This window comes from Dermacentor variabilis, chromosome 6 (assembly GCF_050947875.1).
Source record: "Dermacentor variabilis isolate Ectoservices chromosome 6, ASM5094787v1, whole genome shotgun sequence".
In the NCBI taxonomy this organism is placed as follows: domain Eukaryota; kingdom Metazoa; phylum Arthropoda; class Arachnida; order Ixodida; family Ixodidae; genus Dermacentor; species Dermacentor variabilis.
The window spans coordinates 72,209,808-72,235,297 of NC_134573.1; the positions used below are offsets into that span (position 1 = coordinate 72,209,808).

The 25,490-nt window shown below is 45.1% G+C and overlaps 1 long non-coding RNA gene across 1 annotated transcript; it reads right to left on the bottom strand.

Moving 5' to 3' along the window:
- Nucleotides 1-6,566: 6,566 nt before the first annotated feature.
- Nucleotides 6,567-23,317, bottom strand: LOC142584207 (uncharacterized). Its single transcript, XR_012828726.1, has 5 exons — nt 23,231-23,317; nt 19,341-19,492; nt 10,898-10,965; nt 9,016-9,096; nt 6,567-6,778 (listed from the first exon to the last, which is right to left on the bottom strand). It is a non-coding gene; the product is annotated as an uncharacterized LOC142584207 (long non-coding RNA).
- Nucleotides 23,318-25,490: the final 2,173 nt, after the last annotated feature.

Consider the following 25,490-nt stretch of genomic DNA (forward strand, 5'->3'; position numbering starts at 1 on the left):
GAAACAGAGTACGCATCTAATTTCCCGCGACTCACACTGACAGAAGAACTTACTGAGCCAACGCAAACGATAAACGCCGCTGAAGAACCTGTTCCAAATGAGTGCGAAAGCCGCACCTACGCGACCATAGTGAATCGACGTGAAGTACCACTTGGAACAAGTCAGCTGGAAAACTGCCAGCATTTGATACGCGCTTTGTTCACGGCATTACGTACACACGTCGCGTAGATGCCTGCGAGTTAAATGGGAAGTGGTGCTGGCTCTTGAGTCAGCAATTATCTGCTCTACTTCTACACAAGCTTAGTAGCCTAATGGCAATTTCTGATCCACCTGTTACATTCCGTCGTTCAAAAGTGCCCTTAATCATGCAATGGAACTGAGCCGGTATTTTGCAGCATCTGTGCGAACTTAGCGTTTTCTTTCGAGACATCCCTATAGCAATTCTAGCCCTATCGGAGGCCAGCTTCCCAAATGGAAGGACGATCCCAGGGCAGATCAGACATGACAATCCCAGTATATCAACATGTAGGTAAAGAAAAACGAGACAGACACTGGTGCCTGGTTTACACAAATTATATTGTGACGTGTTGTAGAAGTGACATATAAATATATATTTACAATATTTACAAGGGATACAACGATGCATAAACAAGATGGCTTTCGAGACAGATTCCACCTCTATATGCCAAATCGTCGTCTTCTTACTGGCGCCATTCTTGGTTGCGCCGTAACATATCCCCCGCCTGTAAAGGCTCCCTCTCGGTGCTAACTATAAGGGTTAAGTAACTAGGTGTAGCTTGAAAGCAATTATAGAAAAAGCAACAGTGGCCTCACTATTAACAAGATTGGTGCCATGCAATGTTGATGATGGCGCGCAGTTTTTTATTTCAGTACATGAGACTACATTTCACACATTCTAATGCAAAAGTCTATCATTGTAGCGCTTCCTTACGGCTTCACTGGCTGCAGTTACACACCGATGAACACAAGCAGTGAAAGGATTTTACCTCGTACTGCCGCTGTCATTAAGAATCATTTCAGAAAGGAGCCTGCACCATAGAAAATCTGGTCGAAATCTTGCTACTTAAAACAAGCAAACAAGGGGCTTTGGCCGCTTCCGTTGTGGCAATTTTCCACCTGGTTTTTGTGCACCTGAACGGTGCGGATGACTTCAATTGTCTCAGTACACCTTCACGTGACCCTCAGATCCTATAGCAGTTAAGCAGAAGGTGGGGAGCCCCTTTAGGGCATTTTTTAAAGACCGCTCAGCGCGCAGCATTGCTAGCCTAAACTACAGCAGACATTCTTGGTTTTCTGTGCTAAAAAGCACCAAGAATATCAAAATTACATCTCGCATGTGTGCACATCTTGTTCTTTAGATTGCTGTTTCCATGTTTAACAGACACATCAATGATGGCTCGCTATGATGGCTCGCTATGATGGCACGAAAAAGAACAATTCCGCACAGCTAAAAAAGGCTTTACAAGTTACCTCGATAAAGATTAACGAGTACAGATTGAATGAAATCAAGGAATGATATCGCAGAAGGCCTTCAACCAAGAGACTTCGATATAGTGTCATTAGAAAGTTCATACGCGGCCAAGGTGCTCTTCATGAACTCTGTAGAAAACTTAATTAAGAAAAGCTACGATTCAGTGCGCAAGAATTCGACGGGAGAGCAGTGGCTTCGCAGGTTACGTTATCGTATATGTGATCCGAGAAAAAAACAACCTTGAATGCTTTCATACACGTTGACTGTTAAGGGCAGGTGCCACCTCTTTCGAGGAGAGGCGATAGTGATAATAACTGAGAATAATTCAGGTGCAAAGGCCAAACACTAGCCGAATTCGAGAAACGTAAAGAGAACTTACATTGTACTGACCACATATGCAATTTCCAGTGAGATTCCCAATGAAGTTTAAATAAATCGTCACAGAAATTGATACCTCTGCTTAGAATTTCATTCGAAAAATGTCGCATCAACAACAGCCCTAATTATTACAGCTGAGCTTTGGCCACGAAGTTCTGCTAGACTGGGTGGAGTGTTCATACAAGGAAACAGCGATGCAAACACGATTAAGGTGACGCTGTCCTGAACTTAGTCATTGCATGCCATCTCTTTTTGTGGTAGGGGTCAATGCTGATGAATAGGCCGTCTATAAGTACCTCTGCTTCAGCCTACTAGCTCCCTAATGGGCGGAGACAGCTACAGATTGAGCGCGCGGCGAACATACTCACAAGCGACAGGAATGACGTCCCGGCTTCCTTAAAGGCTGCTAACATCGGCAGTGCACACGGATGACGTTAGTTATGCGTTGATAAATAGTACTGAAGGCATCTTCGAGTTTCAAGACTATCAAAAGGAGCTGAGAAACACGAAGAAACAAATCGTTTTACGATATGAATTTCTGCCTCTCTATATAAAGCATTTTGCTTTTATTATGGATGTTAGGAAATTATTACGAAGAGCCTTTTACATTCTTGCCAATTTACACGCACCCTGTTCTGCAAATGTTACCAGTCACATTTATTAAAAGAACGAGACTACACATGCTGTTCTGCTTACTCGTTTCTGTATCTGCCTGCTCGCATAGAGCGAAATCCGAAAGAAGAAATGAAGATTTAACTAAATGGTCACAACGAACAGTTTTAGTTTGCCCCCGCTCCCGCGTCTCTCTACCAAAAAGATGGCGTCGCTTTCTACGTGTATTTCCCACCGCCATGATTGCTGTAGTAGTCCCTCCGAACACCAGGGCATTCGTGTGCTACTGCAAAGACTAATATTAGAAATTATGGGGGATATAGGAAGAAAAAGCTGAAGTGAAACGAGGATCACTATTATACCACACGCTCCATACATCTCTTATTTTTTTCATTGAGCACATGACTGTTTACGAAAGCAGTGGTGTGAAGAACACGTGCACGACTGAAACGTGCTATCTCCTATGCATAGTCTAATATACCGTATTAACGCGTTGTTGTGACAAGCAAAGAACACAGTAGCAAACGCTTTCATTAACGAAGCTAACCCTTAATTGGACGAACCCATACCCAGAAAGCGAGTCACACTGAAGACACAATGACAGAGGTCAGCACAGCCGTTTACCATCGTAACTGGAAAACCTGACTCTTCGAATATTTGAGGAGCGTGTACGATTTCGGGTGATCGCGCGCCTTCCAGAATGTACAACGTTGTTCGCGTCGCGCTTGCAGTTCAGTTACAAAGGATGCGGCAAAAGCATAGACAAGAGATAGAACCAGCGATAAGATTCAAGCAACTTCCGATACAAAAAGGCGTGTCTTGCGCTGAGCGACAACCTTCATTATCTTGCGGCCAGTGGAATGCAGTAACCAGATAAGTTAAAGCCTGTCACTATATACTCATGTAAGAGCCGCACTTCTTTTCGCAATCTTCACGAGGAGCGAATCGTACATGGAGGTGGGTCATTGCGGTCAAGGTTTTCTGGCCATGCGTAATATCATTGACTTACCAACACGAAAGCAGTATATGCCCCATTGAGCGAAAATCCAACGTAATTAATAATAATTTTTTTTTTAATATTTGGGGTTTTACGTGCCAAAACCACTTTCTGATTATGAGGCACGCCGCGGTGGAGGACTCCGGAAATTTTGATCACCTGGGGTTCTTTAACGTGCACCTAAATCTAAGCACACGGGTGTTTTCGCATTTCGCCCCCATCGAAATGCGGCCGCCGTGGCCGGGATTCGATCCCGCGACCTCGTGCTCAGCAGCCCAACACCATAGCCACTGAGCAACCACGGCGGGTTAAAATTCCAACGTACTCTTCGTGATGGAAGGTGGCACGAAAAATGACCGACGACGCAAAGAGAAGAAGCACGTGAAGAAATGCTCGGATTCACGTCACATTTCTCAGGGAGATTCGCGTAAGCGACGTAAATTAAGGCTATGAAAAGAAAAATTTATAGATGAAGGTCGGCGTGACAATCCAACGCGGGGCTTCGGGGACCGAGACGAGCACGCTTGCCCGATGCCACGGCGGTTCCACGGTTCTGGCGGACTATAAAGGTGTGCCTAGTGCGTGCGTCATTACATACGTCACGTTGCAGACATCTGGCTGACTAAACGTGTCACCTTGTGCGTGCGTAATTGGGACGTGACGGCGCAGCCAATAGGGACCACGGGGCGCCAGGTGATGAGGGTATAAAGTGAGCGCGTTCATGACGTTCCGAGGTCTACAAGTGGTATAATTCGTTCGTATTCGCACACGTAAGCAGTCATGCGTGTCTATGCCATTTTTTTTTGCAACAGCATAGCGAACGCTCTTGCTTTCATAATGAACACATTTCTCTCCCTCTCTCTTTAAACTTCATCACTTCATCACTCGCGATATCATCTCTCAACGATGTTTCTGTAATAGCTATTATGTCAGGGTCAAGCGTTAAGGACAATACGTCAAGCAACTCAGTCTTATTCGCAATGCTTTGGGCATTCAAATACACGAGACGTATTTCATGCTGCTTCTCTTGTAAATCACGGTTCAGCGAAGGGTTTCTTTTGCTACCGCGCATCTGTACCTGCATGCTAGACTGTTCATCCCACAAGAAGGCCTCATCATCCAGAAAAAAGTTTATCATGCACGAGCTTAACTTTGGCTCCTCGACTTTTATCGCCCTTAGCCGTTTCCCAAAGGCGTGTTCACTTTTTGAGTGTTTCCGGCGAGCAATCGTCAGAAATGCTTATTTTTGAGCCTTTCAGTTTATGGCAGTTCTTGAAAAATGCTACCTTTACATTGAAGTTATAAAGCTTCATGATGACTGGCCGATCCCGGTCATCGTTCTTCTTCCCAAGCCTGTGAATTCGCTCTACAGACGACACGTCAACCTCAAGGCGGTTCAAAAAATTTCGTTTAACACTTTGCGTTCAATATCGCCACGTGTTTCTTTCGCGTTTTCCTTGACACCGTAAACTATGACGTTGTTCCGCCTTGATCTGTGTTCTAAATCAGTTATGCTCTCTTGTTGGTTTCTGATCGTCCGCTCAAGATCTCTAACTGTACTTTCTAGTTCTTGCACCTTATTGCATACATCTTTCAGGCTATCGACTTTTTCTTCAAGGCTTATAAGCTTAGCCTCCGCTTTTGTTTGGTTGGCTGATACTTCGTTAAGCATTTCCTCAACAATATATATATATATATATATATATATATATATATATATATATATATATATATATATATATATATATATATATATATATATAAATAATCTTACTTCAGTATACGGTAATGTTAAGCATTATTTCACTCTTTCCAGGCACTTTCCGGCCTCGCAGGCATACTTCTGTCATGCCTACGGCAACTAGATCCTTCTAGAAGACTTGCGTGTCTGTTACCTAGTAGAGCAAAAGTGACAGCGCGTGTGTGCGGCATTTTATATATGGCCGCATATTTATCGATGTCTCCCACACGTGTAAGGAGTAGGTGTGTGCCAGTTTGTTTCATTCGTGCCTCGAGGAAGCTACCTTTTCCACGCGATAGCCTAATAGGCACCATATATAGCAGAAAATTCGGTATTGGTGTCAGCTGATTCGTGCCTGAGCAAAACATTTTCGCATATGGTTAAGTACATGTATGTGCCACTCCTTGCTGTATGACATGCGATGTATGCTTGTTATATTGCCACACCGTTCTATGGCTATACTTGTTCACACCATGCCTTATATTCTTGACAAAGCGATTATTCGCAGTCTTGAGAATGACAGAAAACAAACAAATTTCATGAAACAAAATATTGACGCTTGTATATTAAATCTTCTCAAACGTAAATATTAAAAGTGCGAACTTATAGCAGAAATCTGAAAACGACGTTTTGGCGTGGCTGTAGGCAACCTCTGTGATCGATCCACGCTAGACGCCATGTTTCTACAAGAAAGCTCACCTTCGGGCACAGTGTTCGTCACCAGCTTTTCCCGGTAAACGTTACGCTTACGTAAGGTGCAGTTGCCATGAAGCGTTAGAAGCTGTCAGGGATCTTTAAATGCTATCGCCTTCCGCTCTTAAAGGGGAAGCTTTGCGTCCTACAATTTTTTGAGAAGCGGCAAGTCTTCCGGATCAGTTCATATTCTCCACGGCTTTCCTCGTAGAAGTTAACCCTAGACGCTGTGCAGCATTGTTTCGGCTTTAGCATTGGACCAGGTCATGGCTAAACAGGTTGGAACCATTCTCCGCCGGAGTGAAAAATAAAACACATATAATAAAAGAAGGTGTGATGCGTAGGCAGATGGAGGCATCCTTAACGGCACCACACATTGACGAGACAAGATGGCGTTTTATGGAGAATGGTGCCAACAGACATGTTGCTGCACCGTACGCTGTTCCACACGATGTGTCCGACATGCTATGACTACGCCAACGAGAAATGCTCAGTGCCATACAGCTTGTCCGATGTGGATATGAATTATGCAAGAGGCTGTTCCTTCGGTCGTGAGTGCTTGCGATGGCCGCCACAAGCATTAGTAGTCAAGTGTGTCAAATATTACAGAGGTGATCAAGTTATTTCGAAATAATAATCACTCTGTTGAAAAACTTTATTTATGTCGAAAGATTACGCTCACATTTCGATTTATATAGTGTAGTTTAAAATTAGATGCCGGAGTGCACCTAGTAGTCGCCTTCACCATCCGGGCAGAGGTCTCGGCTGTGCTCGGGAACAATGACGCCACACGTGTCGACAAACTGGTCAATGCAGTCCTGCGGCACCGCGTCTTTTACTTCTTTCTGTGTCCACAGAATGCATTCTGCAACATATTGGCGATAGAAATATCAATTGAAAGTGCTACGATGACTCGGTTAAAGTGAAAGGAACCGAGACATAAAAGAAAGGCGGAAGTCTCGCCCGAAGGCATAACACTGACAGAGATAGCATGGTTAAGCGTTGTGCTGGAACTCTTTCATTTGTGGCCTCTAGTCTGAGATCCTACCACAGGAATGTTTGCTAGGCATGGCAAGAATATCTATATACGGAATCCAGCCAAACGACCTGTTCACTTTGCACGTTTTCTTTTTGTTTGTGCGTGCATCTCAAAAAATGACTATTGGTATTTGCTTAATAATGCCGTCTTTTTAAGACGTGATTTTATCTTTCAACGGTCAGAGAAGTTTGTGTATATAAGATAGAATAATCAACTCATTTATTGGCAAATGCACCATGATGGGCGTGACTCGCAAGTTGGATGAGCAAGAACAGCAACAAGAACCACTTCTCGAACGGTGTTTACACTATACGCGGCTGCAACAAGCTGGCGCAACGTAACACGCAAGCTGACTTCTGCTGGTTACAAGGAACAGCAGCCTTTCCAGCCACGCAACGCATCACCAACGAGGAAAATTCTGAAGGTTGTTCTATTCAACCTGCTGAGGCAAAGTGCTTGGCCTAATGGTTAGAGCATCCGGCTTCTTTGCTAGAGGTCCCTTGTTCGAATCCGGTCATCGGGCAACTCTATTTATCACTATTTGTTTATATCTGCGTACTTGCGCTACAGGTATATGGGCGGAAAATCACGGCGGTGGCGAGAATTTGCCCGTAGTACCTTTATAATTGCTGTCGTAAAAAAGAACTACGAATATTTCAAATGTGCACGCACGCATTGTCTACAGTCGCCATAGAGAGAGAAATGAAAAAAACCGTGGCATTGGAAAAATATTTGTAACGCATAGACGTTATTAACAGTGTTTATTTTAGGCAAGTGGTCTTTGGTGGGACTAGGAGCTAACACTGTACTGGCTTGTATAGCTTGCTTATGTATTATCCATGTAATCCTTGACCCTCCGAAACATTCACAGGACGTAGATTCCTGGAAGTTTTACACTTCCTTGCGCAGTGACATCCACCTGCAGGCTAGAAGCCTTTCATCGTAATTTGAACGAGGAAATGTTCGCATTTTTGAGAGCTGCAGGTGAGAAAAGATGACAACGATAAGTGAATGCGAGGTGCGCTTGTGACGCATTAAATTCACAATACAGGAGATGATCGCAATGCCATTACACCTGTAGGCGTTGATGCGGCTGCGCGCTGCCTTTAAGGACAATTAAGCCGCGCACTGGCTCCGCAGGTGAGGCCTTCGCATAAGGCATTGCACGTGTTTTTCCCCAAACCGCCTACTGAACTAACAAGGGAACCATCTACGATCTTGAGACAAATCCAGACCGATCCTATACCCAGCTCCCGTCGGCTGTCCAAAATCCCCTCGGATGAAATCCGAGCAAGCTGCCAGCACTGCAACGGCACCAATGCTACCCAAAATCACATCCTTTTGGGATGCGACGGGAACACACCTCCGCACCCAGTACTGCCAACTCCCTCCCACGATACGTGGGAATTACTCCTGTCTACCACTGACTACTAGATTCAGGCAGAAATAACTGACTGGGCCGAAACGGTCGTGGAAAGCAACTGGCCAGCACCTTTCGGACCAGCGGCAACCTAATTTAAGGACCTCGTTATGCCGTAAATAAAGTTGTTTCTCTCTCTTCCCGGCACAACAATGGTCACATTCCAATGTTGGTGACCCAATAAAAGCAATTACACACACTTCGTGTACAGATTCAGGGACTTCGGATTTCCAAAACAATGCAGAGTTTACTGCTATGACGTCTTATGTAGCCGGATTATAACAGAGAGGCATAAAATTTCGCACAATAAGTGTAATCAAAGGGAGCAATAAATCTTTATGAGAGGCATCGAATATTTGCGCTAGTGATTTCAAGAATGCAGCTGCTCATGTTTGCACGAACATCAGCATCATTTAGTAGGCACGAACTAGCAATGATGTCACTATCGGAAATCGTTTTGTTGGTCTTTAGGGTGCTGCGTCTTCGGCGGTTTTAAGAAATCGTTCTGAAAGTTACTCGTTATAAGTATATTGGATGAATGAAAGTGTTGCCGCCATGAGCGGACCTCTTCATGAACAAGCCAAAATAGGCCGTGTTTCCAAGTGTCTCTTCGCTTATTCACTAAATATTTAGAATAGCTTACGATGTCCGTGATATTCCATGTCCAATACGACGCAGGTCTTGTAGTCTGTGTAGTAGTAGCGGCCTTCCCTAACTGTAGGATCTGGAACAAATAAGTGTTTCAATGCACAGTTTTGCCACCGCTATCTCAGAGGCTAATTGTGTCCAAACATGTTCAAGCCAATATCAGAATCAACTGCTTTAAATGTACAATAGTCAATGCTAGCACTCTGTAGAGCTCCCAATAACATGACTACTGTACAGCACTTACATACGCGCATGACTCTACAAGCTGAGTCTGGGTGCAAGGGCACCGCATTCAGAAGTTTAATTAGTTAACTTATGAATTTTCCTACCGTTACGTGACCAGCTTTGTAAATGTAAATAAAATTTGGTTATAGTGTTTAAAGTAGGTTGAATAACCAGTCAAACTTTAACAACAGGATAACAAAAAAAAAACGCCGCGTCCCTCTACCGACGCTTACCACATTGTAATTCTCTGTAGGTCTCTTTAGCGATACAAAATTTCGTTTAATGGTTGGCTACAGCACTGGTAAATAGCCAAACTTGTCATGTGTGCGCAAAAAATGGGATTTCATTGTGCCCAATGGGTTATTGTAAGGCTTGCTGTAAATAATACACAGCAGAATATTTGAACAAATTGCGCTGATGCTTAGGATTGGCAAAATGCAAGAAAAAAAAATGCACGAGTACGCAAACTCTACATAAGCTTATTTGGAGGAGATTCAGACGACGGTACAAGGAAAGATAACACAAAGTCGCAGACTAACAACCAGTTCATTTTTTTTGTCACGTCGTTTAGCGCTGCTCCACATAAGCTTCCAACTGTGCCAACAAGCTCGACTTCCAACCCTTCTTCGTAGGCCCACGCCAATGACAACGATACTTGAAAGCGACTTTGTGAAAGTTTGCAAGGACTTTGCAGATTCTTCACAAATCACTGCTGGGTCATACAAATCTCGTTATGGGCGCATGCTGCATACTCCCATGGCTAATGTTGGATGCGACGTGCACGACATTAGTTATATAAACGACCTCTCATCTAAAGTCCCCACTAAGGAACTTTTGAGGTAATAGAAACAAAAATTAGGCACGTCATCGTTCCGCGAACTCGCTTCGTGCCGCGCTCTTCTGCCACCCGTGTTTTGCTTGTTGGATACATGATCCCTGTCTTTTATTGTGGTGATTTTTTAGGCCAAAAAATCATCGTAATGACTGCTAGAGCTGGCAAATATTTTTAAGCCCTGTGGAAACTTGAGTTCCAAATTCTTTCAGTGACCACTAATGAAGATTGTTTTATAATACAGAACACACTTCACATTTCTGCGTTGATGTCCCCCGGTTCGCAACCGCCTCAGCTGTTGTAGACTTTTCAGCATAGCTCGCGGACGGTATGGTGCAAAAACATACATAATACACGAAGATAGCGTTGTGACCTGTACGGGGCAGAAGTATAGACACCAAATGAAATGACACGTTGAGTACGAATAAAACAAATACAGTTGCACGCATGGAATTCTGCTATATGGCATTTAATTAACTGTTTCACGATCATTTCGCTTCGCATACCTTTTAAAATGCACACTGGATTTGCGATATTTAGTTTCCGCAGCAGAATTTTTGCACAGACTTCAATTCGAACGAGACAAGATGGCGCCGATTAGCGTTGGTTCCGACAAGTGCGTTGGATCTGTCGTACATTGTTGCCATACGTTTTCACATGCATCTTAATGAAGTTGAATTTGCTCATACGAGATCGTATAGGATACACCATAGGCTAGTCCACGGTAGGTATCCCGTAACTGGCTGGAGATGTAAGAATGAGCTCACACCAAGCAGGTCATTTGGCGGTATGCAAACGTTATTGTATATTACTTTATTACCTCTTCCCACGCTGAAGCTGAATGTTCCAGGTTCCCCTTCGGCCTTTACGTAGAAAGGAATGTCTTGCCTGCGAATAAGAAAAAGGACTATTCGTAAAAAATGATTTGATCACGTTGAACATTATTGCGCGAGTAAAGACCACGTCTTGCGTTCTTGACCACGGGAGTCGTTTCGCTGCTGTTGCTGCTGCTGATGATTTGTTAGCATCCCCCTTGAAAAGGGATGGTCACAAATCTTCACCTCCATGTATTTTGCTCAGGATAACTCTATCGTCTGCGCAACAACTGTGGTTCGGATAAGAATTATTCAGACGAGCCTCCACTTACATCAGTGTTTGTTCCTGTAGACTGCAAGAACTGTTGTTGTCCCATATTGTATACGACTGAAACTAGAGGAACTGGCGTTGCGGATGCTATGGAGATGCGGGCGCTGAGGTGCTGAAAACACGAACACCGGCCGCGCACTTCAAGACTGGATGCTTTTTTTTCTTTTGAGCACTTTGTGTTAATTTTACAGCGAGGCTGTTAAGGGCTACTTCCCCCAGGATCATATCCGTGTAGACAGAAAACTCGCCGCACGTGGGCGATCTCAAAGATAGTGCAATGCGGGACCGACCTGTGCCGGAGGTGAATCAAGCGTTAAGTACTCCCCATACGTGGGCCGATCCCGAATATAGTGCAGTGCCGGGCCGACCCGTGGCGGAGGTGAAGCAGTCGCTAAGTGGCACACATACACAGCTTTGCTGCCCATGCTTCTTGACAGAATGGAAGAGCACCGACTTTTTCTTTGTTGAAGCGAGCCCCTACATTCACATGGTATTACATAAACTAACACTTCAAACTTCTGCTCTGGAGTAACGAAAAATGCTAGCAATTGACATCTCGCTCTAGCTTTAGTTGTAAAATAAAAGGAGGTGAGCACATTGCTGTTCGTGGACGATGAACAAGGACAATTTGTGCTAAACACCACGACATCGTTGCTTCACGGGGCGCCGTAGGTGGCCACGATAAAGAGAACTCAATACCACTTGCAAGCTATATTTCTTGCCGAGAGCTCATTCGAACTCACGCTTTCCAAACTTCTACACGATCGGCCATCAATCTAAGTAAGACTCAACAAATTTCTACTCATGCAGGCTCACTGATACTCAGACTATACTCAGCAGTCTCAGATACTCACATAGATATACTCAGATACTCAGCAGTCCCATCTACTGGCAATAGACGGTTCCGATCGTTCATGCTGACAAGAACTGTGCTCAGCCGAATTCCCTCGCAACACTCCCTCACCCCCCATCATTCAAGCCACCAGAACGTACGCGTGAAAGCTCCATCGCCGACATTCAATTGAACTACAGTTCACGTGAGCACTGCTGAAAGTCCTGCTCACTTTGTTCTTGAAGGCTGCGTTGAAAAGTGAGCCTTTAGGAAGTACGTCGCTCCGCAGAAACGACTGGTGCACCCTCGCCACTAGCGTATAGAGGCACAGCACGACCAGGAAACGTGCAGTACCATGATGTTATTTTTCAGCCTCGCCGAACGCTAGCCAACATGCTTCGCTGCCGCGCGAGAGCAAGAGTGCCAGAAAAACAGGGGAGTGGTCGAGCAAGAGCTTAACGGGGACGATGATGGAGTCGAATGAGCCTACAATACTCGAGAAACGTGGACAGCGTCCATTTCGCTCACTGCTCGTAACACTGCGGCACATAGCACAGCAGCAACTATCTAGCCTCGTCTGACCTTGTCCGCAAATGTGATAGCAAAAGCATACACATCATACAGGGTGTCTTGAAAAAGAAAGGGAACTTTAGCTACAACATCTTTGCTCCTTAGCGTACGACATTTTAAGCACTGTCCCCCTCAAAGCAGTCCCATCTGCTGGCAATAGGCTGTTCCGATCGTTTCTTCCATTTTTTGGAAAATCTCGTGCAAGGAACCTTTTTTGATGGCGCGCAAGTCTCTTGTCGCATTGTCCTGAATATCATTTATGGTTTGGAAACGAGGTTCTTTCAACGTGGTTTGAAATTTGGGAAAGAGGAAGAAGTCGGTTGGGGCTAGGTCTGCAGAATACGGTGGATGGGGAACAAAGGGAATGTAATGTGTTGCTAGATAGCTGCGGACAAGGAGCGAAGCGTGAGCCGACGCATTGCCACGTTTGCGCTAATCCGTCGAGCAGCTTTTGCACATGCTCGCCTCGGCGGCTGTAGCTCGTGAACTAAAGGTCAGAGTGAAACGAAGCAAATGGCCAGTTTGTTGTATAAACCTGCCGCTACGTGCGTTCAGTAACCGAGCCTCGCTCTCTCTGCTGGTTGGCGCGCTATTTCGAAAGTTGGTTTCTTTATGAGCACACCTCGTACACTATTCGCGCGTGTCCAGACGTCTCGCGCTACGCAGCGAGCCTTCCCCCGCCTCCCTTCCAAACCGGCCTCCAGCGTTCTACTGAGGAGCGAATAGTAGTTAAACGCGAAGCAGGAAAGATGCACAAAGGGAATCAAGGGATTGACGCAGCAGATACACAAAGGGGATGGAAGCGCGGTGTCTGAAGTCTTCTAGGGCCACCACCTTGCGTTGCCGGAGCTGCGATAAAGACGGGCGTAAAATGGATACAGCGCGCACGGGAGAGTACAAGGAAGGGCCACTGAGGTGCTGGTGCAGCACGGAACAGGACGGCTACACGAACGACGGCCGTGTTTTCCCGTGATTGAAATTTTTTTTCCGCACTTCTGGAGGTACGCTGACCCCGCATCGCGCTGCCGCTGCCGTCATGAATTTAGCAATGTTGTTATAGGCTGGCAAATAAACAAAACTCACTCAGTCTAGCTCGCAATATACAGTTGAATGCCTTTATAGCAAAGTGTTTGGGGCCTCCAAAATCATTCTTTATACAGGTCACTTCGCTGTAATGGTTGCACACTGCGCCACTCACAATAGAATGGGCACCTACTTATTCCTTGGTTATACAAAAGGCGTTCGTCGAAGGGGCATTCGAATGCATATTTTTTTAAAAATGCTTACTCAGACTAAGATACAAATTTCTATTCAGAGGCGCTCAGTCGGACTAAAGCTCATCATATTGTACGCAGCCGGTTCGCGGGAGCCGAGACTCACCAAAATTCTACTCATTTAGGCTCACTCGGGCTCAGGGTAGTTCTTAGTCGGAGTGAGTCGACTCATGAGTGAGTTTACCGACGTACGCATGGCGCAGGTTTGCGCTGTTTAATCGCGGAAATAAAACTCTAATCCCGCGCATTGTTCCCCGGCAAAGGTTTGAAATATCGTAGAGCGCCGTAATCTTCTGGGAAACGCCAAATGTACATTGAAGCATGATGCCCAACAAAAAACACATTTCCCCCGCCTTTACGTGTCGTTATTGCGCGTGCTGAGATGGGGATTGCTTTGATATTAGTGGTCCCAGTGTTAGTGTTATTAGAAGCCATAGTAATGAACTCGTTGGCTTTTTTTCCATTCCAACGACACCGCCATTGTCGTCTTTGCGTATTATGGCGGGTGTCATTTAATGTTTGTTTGGTAATAGTAGCAAGCGAATCCACGACGACCGAATTGGGAGCCTCAACAGGAACGGTGATTCGTGGACCCCTCAAAAAAAAAAAAAAAAAAAAAAAAATCGGCCGTGGTACACAACATAGCCGAGTTCAGAAGTACAAGGGTCTCTGCCTAGTTGTGTCTTCATTTTCGCTTAGTGGTGTTTTGCCGACTGAAGAGACAAATATTGCGAAGAATGGCTTTTCTCGGGAACACCCCATATGGTCGAACTGGTTTGTGCTGAACCTGCGCTCTTTATTATTATTTTTATTTCAGTTCACGTTGAGTTCGGCTTCGGACACGTTCTTAGAATATCGGTTCGGGTTCAGGTCAGGCTAAAATTCCGGTTCTCGTTCGGTTTCCGGTTCGGGTTGGGGTTCGGTTCGACATCTTGGTTAGAATAAAGTAAAAGTTCAAGTGTGTGCATAACAGCACTAACAATACGTGAGAGCTATCAATGCTTCCATAAATAATGCACGCGGCAGCGTGTTTCTATAGTGAAATATATTCGAAATAAATGTAGGTGTCGCATATTGAAAAAAAAAGAAGAATAATCCTATTTTCTCGTACCAAAAAGGTCAGTCGTCCACTCACGCAAGCACAAACATGAAGCCTGCACAAGACTACATCGATGAACAAGCATTTATTGAAACACGCACGGCGTTTCAGAGGAAGCATTAGCACAGATATAATACCGATGTCACCATTCAAGCTCATGTAAAACGCAGACATTCTGTTATGAAATGAGTGCTGGTCTGATTCGAATGAAGTTTGTTGCGTTGGATAGACAAAGAAATGTTTTAGTGACTCGAGGAAACAAAATCTTGATTTATAGCTTGACTGTGGCTACCGAATGTTCTCAATATTGCAAAGTAAGAACACTCTTCGATGAACTTTACAACACTGTAACTCTCCACCAAAAACACAATTCGAAATTTTGTTAGACGAATCTGTTAGAGCATCGAAAGTGGACAAATTTGACATATTATTTGACAGCTCACGTGAGTTCCTTGCAATCCTTAAAAATATTTGCGAAGGACCCACTGACAAGCTACTCGTGTACTTTACAGTGATGTTTACTGCATTAGGTGCGTTCACTTTATCGGCCCCAATAGGAATAACTTACGGAGAAGTGATATATTTATTTATTATGGAGTTAGAGAGTTATATCTTCTTACATGGTAGATAACCGATGGTCATTAAGGGTTACGGACTGGATTTCAAGGGAAGGGAAGCGTAGCAGGGGGCGGCAGAAAGTTAGGTTTGCGGATGAGATTAAGAAGTTTGCAAGGACAACATGGCCACAATTAGTACATGCCCGGGGTAGTAGGAGAAGTATGCGAGAGGCCTTTGGCGTGCAGTGGGCGTAACCAGGCTAATGATGATGGTGATGATTATGACATGGTAGAAAGGAAGATGACGTAAGGAAAGACTACTTGTTGCAGTCACCTGAATATAACGTTTTAATTAAAAGCTACAAATCTCATCAAAATCAGCCCTGCAGTCCTTGATAAAATGAATTCTCTTTTCACTTGTATTTAGACAGGTGTTAGTGAAGTACAGTTCATTGTAAAACGTACACGTGCCGAAACAATGCGCAGCGCCACCAATACAAGAGTTATTTTTGCGGCGGTCAAAGCTAATTCGTTGGTCGTCGATGAAATGTATGCGTACTTAACGGGATTGCAGTGAGGGACAAAACACTTTAAAAGTTTGCCGCATACGTAGTTCGTCCTAAGTATAGAAACGAGGACGTGTTATTTTGTTTTTGTGTCGGTGACAATACTTTATTAAGACGGAAAACTGAGCGAGTTCATAGGCGTTCATGCTGTAGTGTGTGGAGTGCTCATATTGGCGCGAAGAACAAAGGAAGTACACTAGACAAGCGTTTGGTGGATGAATTTTCATTGCCCTTAATCAGGCTCAGAACGTTACAATGACTTCAATATGAACACTGGTTTAAAGGTTACGCGTCGCATACAACATAAACCTATGACGAGAGCCAAGAATGGCCGTAATAATAGATAATAGGAGGAGTGTGACTGCCACTCGCAATTGTAGCACCTCGTTTCTCTCCATATGGGCCACACTTATGAAGAAATGACTATAGGAGGTTTGTGACACCCTGCACTCTGTAGTGCCCGAACATTCCTTTTCCACATAGAAGAAAATGAGAACAACCTGCTGTCGTTTTCTGTAGATATGGACAGCACATTTTCACCAACAATAAAACGGTACTTGAGTTTGCAGTTGCTGGAGCTATGGGTTCATCTTGCTTCGGTTGAATCAGAATTGTTAGGTACAAAACTAACCGTAGCAAAAACTGATACACTGTGCATTGCCGGCTTAAATCAATTAGTTGAATACCCATCATCCGTTACGTTTCAATACGGTCAGTAGTTTCTGCGTGATAGAGCGATGACCGCGTCGGCACTGTTGCAAAATGTTGACCGAACTCCAGCGCTACATTATTATTCCCTTGAATCTCCATAGTGGCGATGGAAAAGCTCCTCCATAATTTGCGTAAATATGAAACTTATGTACACCGACGAACACAGCGCCTCTTCTCCGATGCGCGTATATGCTGAAAGCAGAAGATCGGAGAGATACCCGGTCAGCGAGACCGGCACGGAGTCGCGTTTACTAAGTTTATGATTATATTGCGCTTATTGTTGCACTGACGAACGTAAAGGGCAGGACGCGGACCTACGCAGCGCGAACTACCAACTGTTTAATAGTGTTAAAGAAGTATTATCACAGGTCGTCAGCTTGTCATATCCTTTTATATCTCCTCTCCGCCTCCCCCCTCCCCGCACCACATCTCCTTGTATACAAGCACGTTCTTTAACAATATTAAACAGTTGGTAGTTTGCGCTACGTTATGTCCGCGTCCTGTCCCTTACGTCCGTCAGTGTAACACTAAGCGTATTATGATCATGAACGTCCATCAACTAGGCTCGTTTATTGCTTTACTGAAAATTTACTAAGTTTTTCATCTGAGACCCACTGAGAGAAAGGAATTCGGCGTCACTTTCTTAGCGCGCCACAAGCATAGCTAAGCGAAAAATAAAAGGCGTATTGTATTTTGACACAACCCGTTCATTCGCAACGCATATTTGGTTCTTTATGCCCTGTCTTGTGTTGGTTGTAATCTTCAAGTACTGGCTCTAATTACATGCGTGTGTACAGAATATACAGGATAATTTAGCTATTAAGACAAGGTTGAAAAGAATACGGAGGCAGTGTAAAAGGACATGACTAAAACCTAGCAGTCAGCGACGCTTTGGAAAAAAACTACCCAATTTCGACAATTTCTTCAGTTTTGTGCCCAGTCAAGGTTGTCGGTACTACTTGGATAGTCCTAAATTAGAGAAAAACGTGCAATAAAATACGGTACTGTATTCTCGTAAGTAGCACCCATTTTACGAAGAAGCTGACTGGAGAAGCAGGCTCTCTCACCAGCATATATTACAGTAACATTAACGCACGTTACGGCAGTCACTAATTCGACAGATCTTAGTGATACGTTATAGAATTGAGGATTAACAATTTTTGCATAATGCGCCTTCTTCGTATGCTTTTGGCACCCTTTCTCCATGTGCTTCCTTGTGTTGATTTCATCTAGCCCTATATAAATTTTTACTTACAGGGAACAAGTGAAATGCATAATAATTTTAGAGCTGCTATGACGCAGCACGATTGGGAGCTTCAGGAAAAAGAAACGCTATTTACAGCTGCCTGCTATTCATATGTCTTTGAAGTTTATGCGTATGGTTAGTGTATTACAGCTGGCAGAACATTCAAATAGTCTTTGTCATATTTGACTACATTATAAAATATCATTTTGCATTTTGTAACATTAGAAATGTGTACGTTATGGAAGACGCTTATGACTTGAGATTTTAACATTTCTTGCCCTATACACGTGTCAGCATCTTGAGAAGGAAAGGGCTTGGTTGAAGCGAGTCTTGAATTATGCATCGAATTGCGCAATGCCCATTCAACCATTTAAATGACACGAAATTAAATTATTACCCTCAGAGATTTTCCTTTTGTGGAAACGGTCCGTTGACTTACACAATCAAAATGTATACCTTCCAACCAGATCTATCCCTTAATTAAATGATCAAGCTGCCAATAGCCAGAGCTGCATCCCTCGCACTAGCATGGGAAAGTGTTAACATCACTGTGTGCTCGGACACTCTACAGCGGCTTCACAATTGCGACGTACATATGAAGACAGCAATGAGAAAGTTGCACTGTGTGAGATAATTATTAAATGAAACAGGTACCAGCAAAATGACCTAGTAAATATCACTGGTTGAGGGAAAGGTGCCATAAGAAACCAAAACGAGGAGCTCGTGTTGCTTAGGGCATTTCATCATACACGGACGGCGCATAGGAAGGCGGCGCAGAACCCGCTGGAGGATGTGGACAGAACTCAATATCTGACGCTTTGTTCTACGCTGGTGCTTGTCAAAGCAAGCGCCGTCCTGGGGTGTGACAGAGCTGGCCGAGTTCCGTTTCTTTAATCTGAGAATACGTCATCCGCAGGAGATTAAACGCCTGGCTGACGTGCTTTTCCGCCACGGCCAGCTTTAAGCAACGCCACACAGCCGTGTTTGCACTTTCCAGCACAATACGCAAGGGGGCGGCAAATCTGTAAATAAAGCGAATGTAACCAAATATATCATGAGGACATGTTGTGGTTTCGCATTAAAGTTGTTGCTTTTTTGTCCCTCCATTGTCGTTGTCTTTTATCTTCCTGTTCCTAATAGTACTTTAGTTAGGTTACGTATAAACTTCGAGCAAATATGCAAGTCATACAGAATTGTAAATGTATTTCAGTAAGTTCGCTGATTCTACTTGATGAGATTTCGAGATACTTTTTCGAACATACTTTGGACTGTTCTCATTCCCTTGGAAGAGCCAGACGAATGTGGCGGTGTGAGCTTCGGGGTCAATCTCAGTTCGGTTAGCAGCCACGCATTCAAAGACGGTGTCGTTATCCGAGTCAGAAATGGCGACGGTGTACGGGAAGTTCTCGAACACCTGCAAGAAGAAAGCTTTCAGTTTCAGACAACAAGAACCCGGTATATGAACTTATCGCTGCTGAACGAGATGAACAGAGAGATACAGTTTCTTTTAAAGGAATGTCGAGAGGCGAGCGTGCGCTAGCGTATTTTAGCCTGCTACTCCGCTTAGGGGGATGGGGAACGGGCACGTGATGGTGTGATGAGGGATGATGATGGCATAGAAGAGCGATGCACAATAGTGAAGACCGGTTCAGCATTCTTGTGATTATGAGGCAATTGTAAAATGTCTTTAGAAATATCATCCGGGTTCCAAAGCTTGGCTGGGGTCACTAATTGAATCAAAATTGCACAAAAACGTGCGAAGAACCTGGTGTGTGAGCTTTTCCTGCATATGCAGCACATGTGGCAAGAAAAGTATTTACATATCTTTACACTATGTAAAGAGATGCGATAAGCGGCTCCATTACGGTTAGGACATGCGAGCCGCTTTAGTCTTAAGACCGCCGACCCGCACTGATTCTAGCTGGCGCTTCAGCATTTTCTGGATGCTTTCCTTGCCATTATTTTTGCCTCCTTGCTGGCCTATAATGTCACCGGCTTCACCAGTCCTAGCATCCAGTTATTGACGTTTCTTGATTAAAAGGTGAACTATGCCTGCGTTGTTGCTGCTCTTGAACGCCCTATACGGAAGGGACCGGTGAACCCCCCTCTAAAAGGCTCAAAAGAGGAAAATAATTATTTATGCACGAGCTACAAAACAGGTAGCCCTTATAGAAGATAACTTGAGGCAAAGTGCAAAATAAAACACGAGGACTCCTCGGTTTTTTTCTTCTTGCGCTTTGCCTAAGTTATTTAGTACAAACTAGCCCACCAGTCTCCTCTCTGATACAAGTTGTTAAGGACAAATACGTCGCCTACCAGACATAAAGCAGCAGCCAAAGCCCTGAAGACGACCCATAAGCAAAAAAAAAAAAAAAAAAAAAAAAGAAATTATCTGCCACACTAGACGTAGCGTATGCTGGTTTTGCACAGTTCAAGTTCCTTCGAGCAACATATTCAAGGGAGAGCACAAACACTGCAGTCCTGTATATAGGTTCGTCAAGAAAGATCTCACTGCTTTCTGGCTTTGCATACGAATCTGACTAACCCTCTTCCACAAAAAGCTAGCTTAGGACTTGGCACATCTAACGCTCTAAATAGACGATAGCCCACTTAGCGTGTTAGCATGCTCAGAACCTACGTAGCGGCTTGAAGGAGAATGGGCTTTCCAACACTGCGGGTGAAGGGGGCTGTGTTGCTTAATGCTCCCCACTTTCCTTCGCGATCGAAACCAGCTTTTGCAGACATAGGCTGAACTCTTCGAAACCGGGTTGGCTAAAATGCCAAGTTCCATGGTTCGAGCATCATGTCAATAGCCGCAGTTTGTGCTTGGGGTACCATTCTATCCTCTTTCTGTTTCTTCTGTATGAAGACAGAAAATGTTGAAGAAGGTGGAGTTGAAGTTGATACAGTAATAAGTGTACCTTTCGCAGCTTGTAAAAATTCGGCTGACGTTGTCATACGACCTGTTCGCAATGCTGGAAGGATGCAGACATGACAAAATTGGCTTCTTTTCTTTTTGCAGCGAAGCTGTACATGGTTTGGGCATTTCTTTTGTCTGCGAACAACCCGTGAACCAGCTCGTTGGCACCCCTCGACGCAACCGCGTTAACGCGCTCGTGCCACCGCTCACGCATTCGTTGTCGTTGTCTTCTTCCACAGCTGGCTCCGTTGCCGCTGATTTTTTAATGGGTAAGAGCCACTCATTGGCAAGAGTGAGCCATCGTCGTTGTCGCAACCACCACCACCATCATCATCGTCATTATCATCATCAATACAACAACCGCTATCATCATCAGCAATGGCTCGAGCATCGTCGCCCTCTTCCACAATCCGTTCCGTTGCCGCCCATCATTCTAGCGTAGAATTTCATCTCTCTTTTTTGATTGTAATGGGGAGGCCGCGTTAAATGCTTTTTAAGCGAAGCCTGTATTGGCTCCGTCGTTTCGGCGTTGGTGTTGCCGTACGAAAAACTCAAGCCACGCGCAAGTACAAATTGCTTGTCAGGCTGCTGATTCGAACCATCCAGCTCAGGTTGCGAGACCACCACGCTAACCGATTCACCCACTGTCGGTTTTTCTCCCTTACTACTTGGAAAACAAAACTGAAGCTATATTACAGACCAGACACAACTGCACACTCAGAACTCGGGAAAACACGCACATGCGTCCAACAAGTGCATCCACTCTGGCGGAGGCTCCTGTGCAGCGTGCACACTTCTCGCATAAACAGCAATTTCGAGAAAGAAGGATTTTGTAGATCGCGAGCTTTCGGCATGGCGATCACACAGTCTACACCTCCCTAGGCTGTATAAACCAAACGCTATGGAGATGTCCTAGGGGGGACCGCTCGCAACGCAGTGCAAGGCGCCGGCCAATCACAGGCATTCCCTACCTCTGGAGGAGGAGGGAAAGGGTGTGATCGCATGTTCACTCGCATCGAGGCCCGCCGTTTCCTGCCAGGTCAGACCCTGCAGTCAGATGGGGAGGCCACGCCAGGTTCGTTCTGCCGAAGAGCAGGCTGCGTTGAAAGAACGGCAGCGGGCCGCGCGTCGTGCATCCCGCGGAAGAACAGGCGGCGTTTCATGATCGCCGCCGGGAACTTGCTCGAGAAAGGGCTCGTCGTCTACGTGCCGACCTTGCCTTGAGGGAGTGAGAGGCCAAGTTGGGACGACAACGAAGAGCCGCGGATCCCAAGCTTTGCTTGCACCTCTCTTCACAGCATTAAGGCTTGTTGTCAAGGTCATATTACTATTGCTATTTGTTTGTGGTTTTTGTGTTGCCATGTGAAAAGTGTTCTGTTTCTTCTATTTTGTACTCCTGGGAGCTGGTAACTAGTCAAGCTGACTTGTCAGCTTTTTTCCCGCACTCCCTCACTTGATGAGTGAAATAAAGATTATTATTATTATTATTATTATTATTATTATCATTATTATATGCCCTTAGCAGAAACTATCACAGCTTTCCGGCCTCCTGATTGGCTCGCGTGCGTGACGTCACTGTCGTCAAGTGCGGGTGTCGGGGTGGTTCGGCGCTGCGCGGGATGATTAGTCATATCGGAACGCGGGCGCTTGAGGTGGCCTCCCCGCGACTGGCTAACGCAAGAGAGGCAATGCGTTTGAAGCGACTCGCTGCATCTCCGGGTACCAAGGCAAATGAAGCTCGGCAGCGCCGTAACCGCCACCTTGCCGCGGCAAGTCGAGCAATACAAGTCAATCGAGCGAAGCGGATGATGAGGATGGCCAACTACACCCCGACACCGCCATTGAAGACGCGTCTCCTCCCGATCCGCAAACGGCGCTGCAACAGTTCGGCGCTGCAAAGCAGCCATCCTGGATGTGTACCCACTAAAGCACAAGGAGTTGACCGGCCATGAATTGCAAGCTGACGCCCTCTCAGATGACAGCTTTGAAATAATGGACTCAGAAGGCATCGAAACGATAGACATAGGCGTAAACGACGTTGCAGGCATTTAATGAACAAACAAACATTCACATAATGGTGTACTAGTTTTGTGCCTCTGTGGTGTTTCCGACGCAACTAATCACCATTGGCAACGGTGTCAGGCTTCCGCCGTTTCACATTTTAATCTCGACAAAGTGTCTTCCATTTCTTTTTCTTGGAAGGGCGGTCAATTGTACAGTGAAGCTGCTTACCTATACCAACCGGCGATCCTTTGTGGCGGTCCACGGAAAACTTGACTTTCTAGAAATCGACGATTTAGCGCAAAAGACACATGTAGCGCAAGCGCGCACGGGCGGCATGGTGTCCCTGTGCATGATGGATCGCAGTGAGAGTCGCGGAACAATGGGTTGGCGCTGCTATAATGTTCCTACATGGAAGCGAGTGGCGTTAGTGCGAAGTGCATCTGCATACGTATGTCTCAGTTTGCGTATAAAATCACACATGGTATGTAACGTATGCACGCGGTTTAGTTAGAATATAAGCTATGGGTAGGCCACGCAAAGTAAGAACTCCCGAGGAACAACGAGAATACGATGCGAAACATTTCGAAACAGGCGAACAAGTGGTTCGTAGACTTTGTCATCGAAGAGGTTTTACTCAAGTGTTACACAGAAACGAAAGTACAAACCACCATCCGTGACTCGTGTGTCGAACTAACGTTGGCGAAGAACCTGGCAACTCTCAAAACCGAAAACGTCAGTGTATACCACAGCGATCATAAAGGCGTCGTGAATGTCGTGGCGCAATAAATGATTATACACTGCATTTTACGGCGTACTTATTTCATTCGTTAGGTTAGGATAGGTAAAGTGGTTGGTAACAGCTTCGCTGGCAATCCACCTTCACAGAGTGGATTGGGCCTTTAAATATTTTGATTTGCCTTGGCATGAATGTTTGATTACGGGGTATTAGCCATTCATTGTCTTACGTGGCGGGCGCATTTATTAACAGAGGCGATAAGAGAATGTATGTGCATACCTACCATCACGATGGCCACCGATCATTGCAATAAATATGTTTGTATCTTTGTTAAAAATTCTATGTCACTTCTATGTCATGTACTAAAAAACTTCGCTGGTCATTCACCTTCACAGAATGTAATGGCTCATATTTTGTTTATCTCTTTATTTTCTACAAAATATAGAACAATGACATCCCTGAAGGCTTCACCACTTCATACCACGTTCGCAGAAGGATGCAATGGAGGGCGTCGTCGTTTAAACGTTGGTGGTGGTAACAATATTTTAGAGGAGTGGTGTGGTCGTGTGATGGTTAAAAAGACAGAGACCGGCGATGTTATGAAGCGGGAGCTGCCGCACGTAGACGTGCCGATGAGTTCCTCTACACCGGTAGTATCTGGATGTGTTGTATATCCTCTATTCTGGAGCCAAAGCACCCTCGCGCTGGGGGCCACCGACGATGCGGCGAGGAGGACTCCCCCACCTAAAACGGCACTGCTGAAGTCGCTGTGGCTGAAGCGCCGGACACTTCACACCCGTCAAACTGCGTGCTAATTACTGGCGGGCGCGTTCTACGAACAGCGACCGGCGGTGCGGTGGGATCTTTCAGGTTTGGAGCGGGTTGCTTGCACGTACGGGGTGCAATAAATCCTGTTTGGCACAGTGTATTGTGACTTTGCCTTTTTCTTTACCCTCTCCCTTACCATCTAGTAAAAAATAAATGAGTCTTCTTGATGCGCTCGAAGCGAGCGGATGTCTGTCATTTCTCCATAAATTAAAAGTTCGTCTCTTGTTCTACAACAGGGTGCTTGGACACTGCTGGCATGGAGTGTACAGCAGGTGACTACAGTGAGGGAAGAGTAGCAGCGATGTGAGATGCAAGATGAGTCAGCTCCGTAAGAGTGTCTACTATTGGCCACCAGATCGAGCGGAGTCGCCACCTGGGGGACACTGGCTGAACGAGGCATAGTGTGGATGGCGCGTCGTCTGCTGGCGGCTATGTGTTTACATATGTGCGTGGGGCGTGTATATCTTTCAAAGACTGTTTGTCATTGGTTGTAACAAAGTAGTAAATGTTGGTATGCATTTTTTGACGATGTAGAGAAGCATTTGATCTGGCATTGTAGTTTTGCCACTGTAGTAAGATGAGTGACGACGCGAGTCCAACAAGCGAATTGTCATAATCGCACCCTCCGTTCGTCGCAAACATTTCAATTTGATTGCTGCATTGTGTTTCAAGCACAGTAGAAAAACGCTTGCCGTTGTTTTAAACAATTTAACTGGTCATTGCGAGAAAAGATAGCAACACTTTAGCGATTCCTTGTCGCCATGTGTTGAACATTTCGCAATCTCTCCGATACAATCGACTAAACATGAACGGGGTGGCGTGACGATCACTCAGCAATGGTAAAAAGAACCTTAAGCACTGATATGGTTATCACTGCACACAGTCGATGCTACGCATGTAATTTCATGACTGTCACTTAGTGGT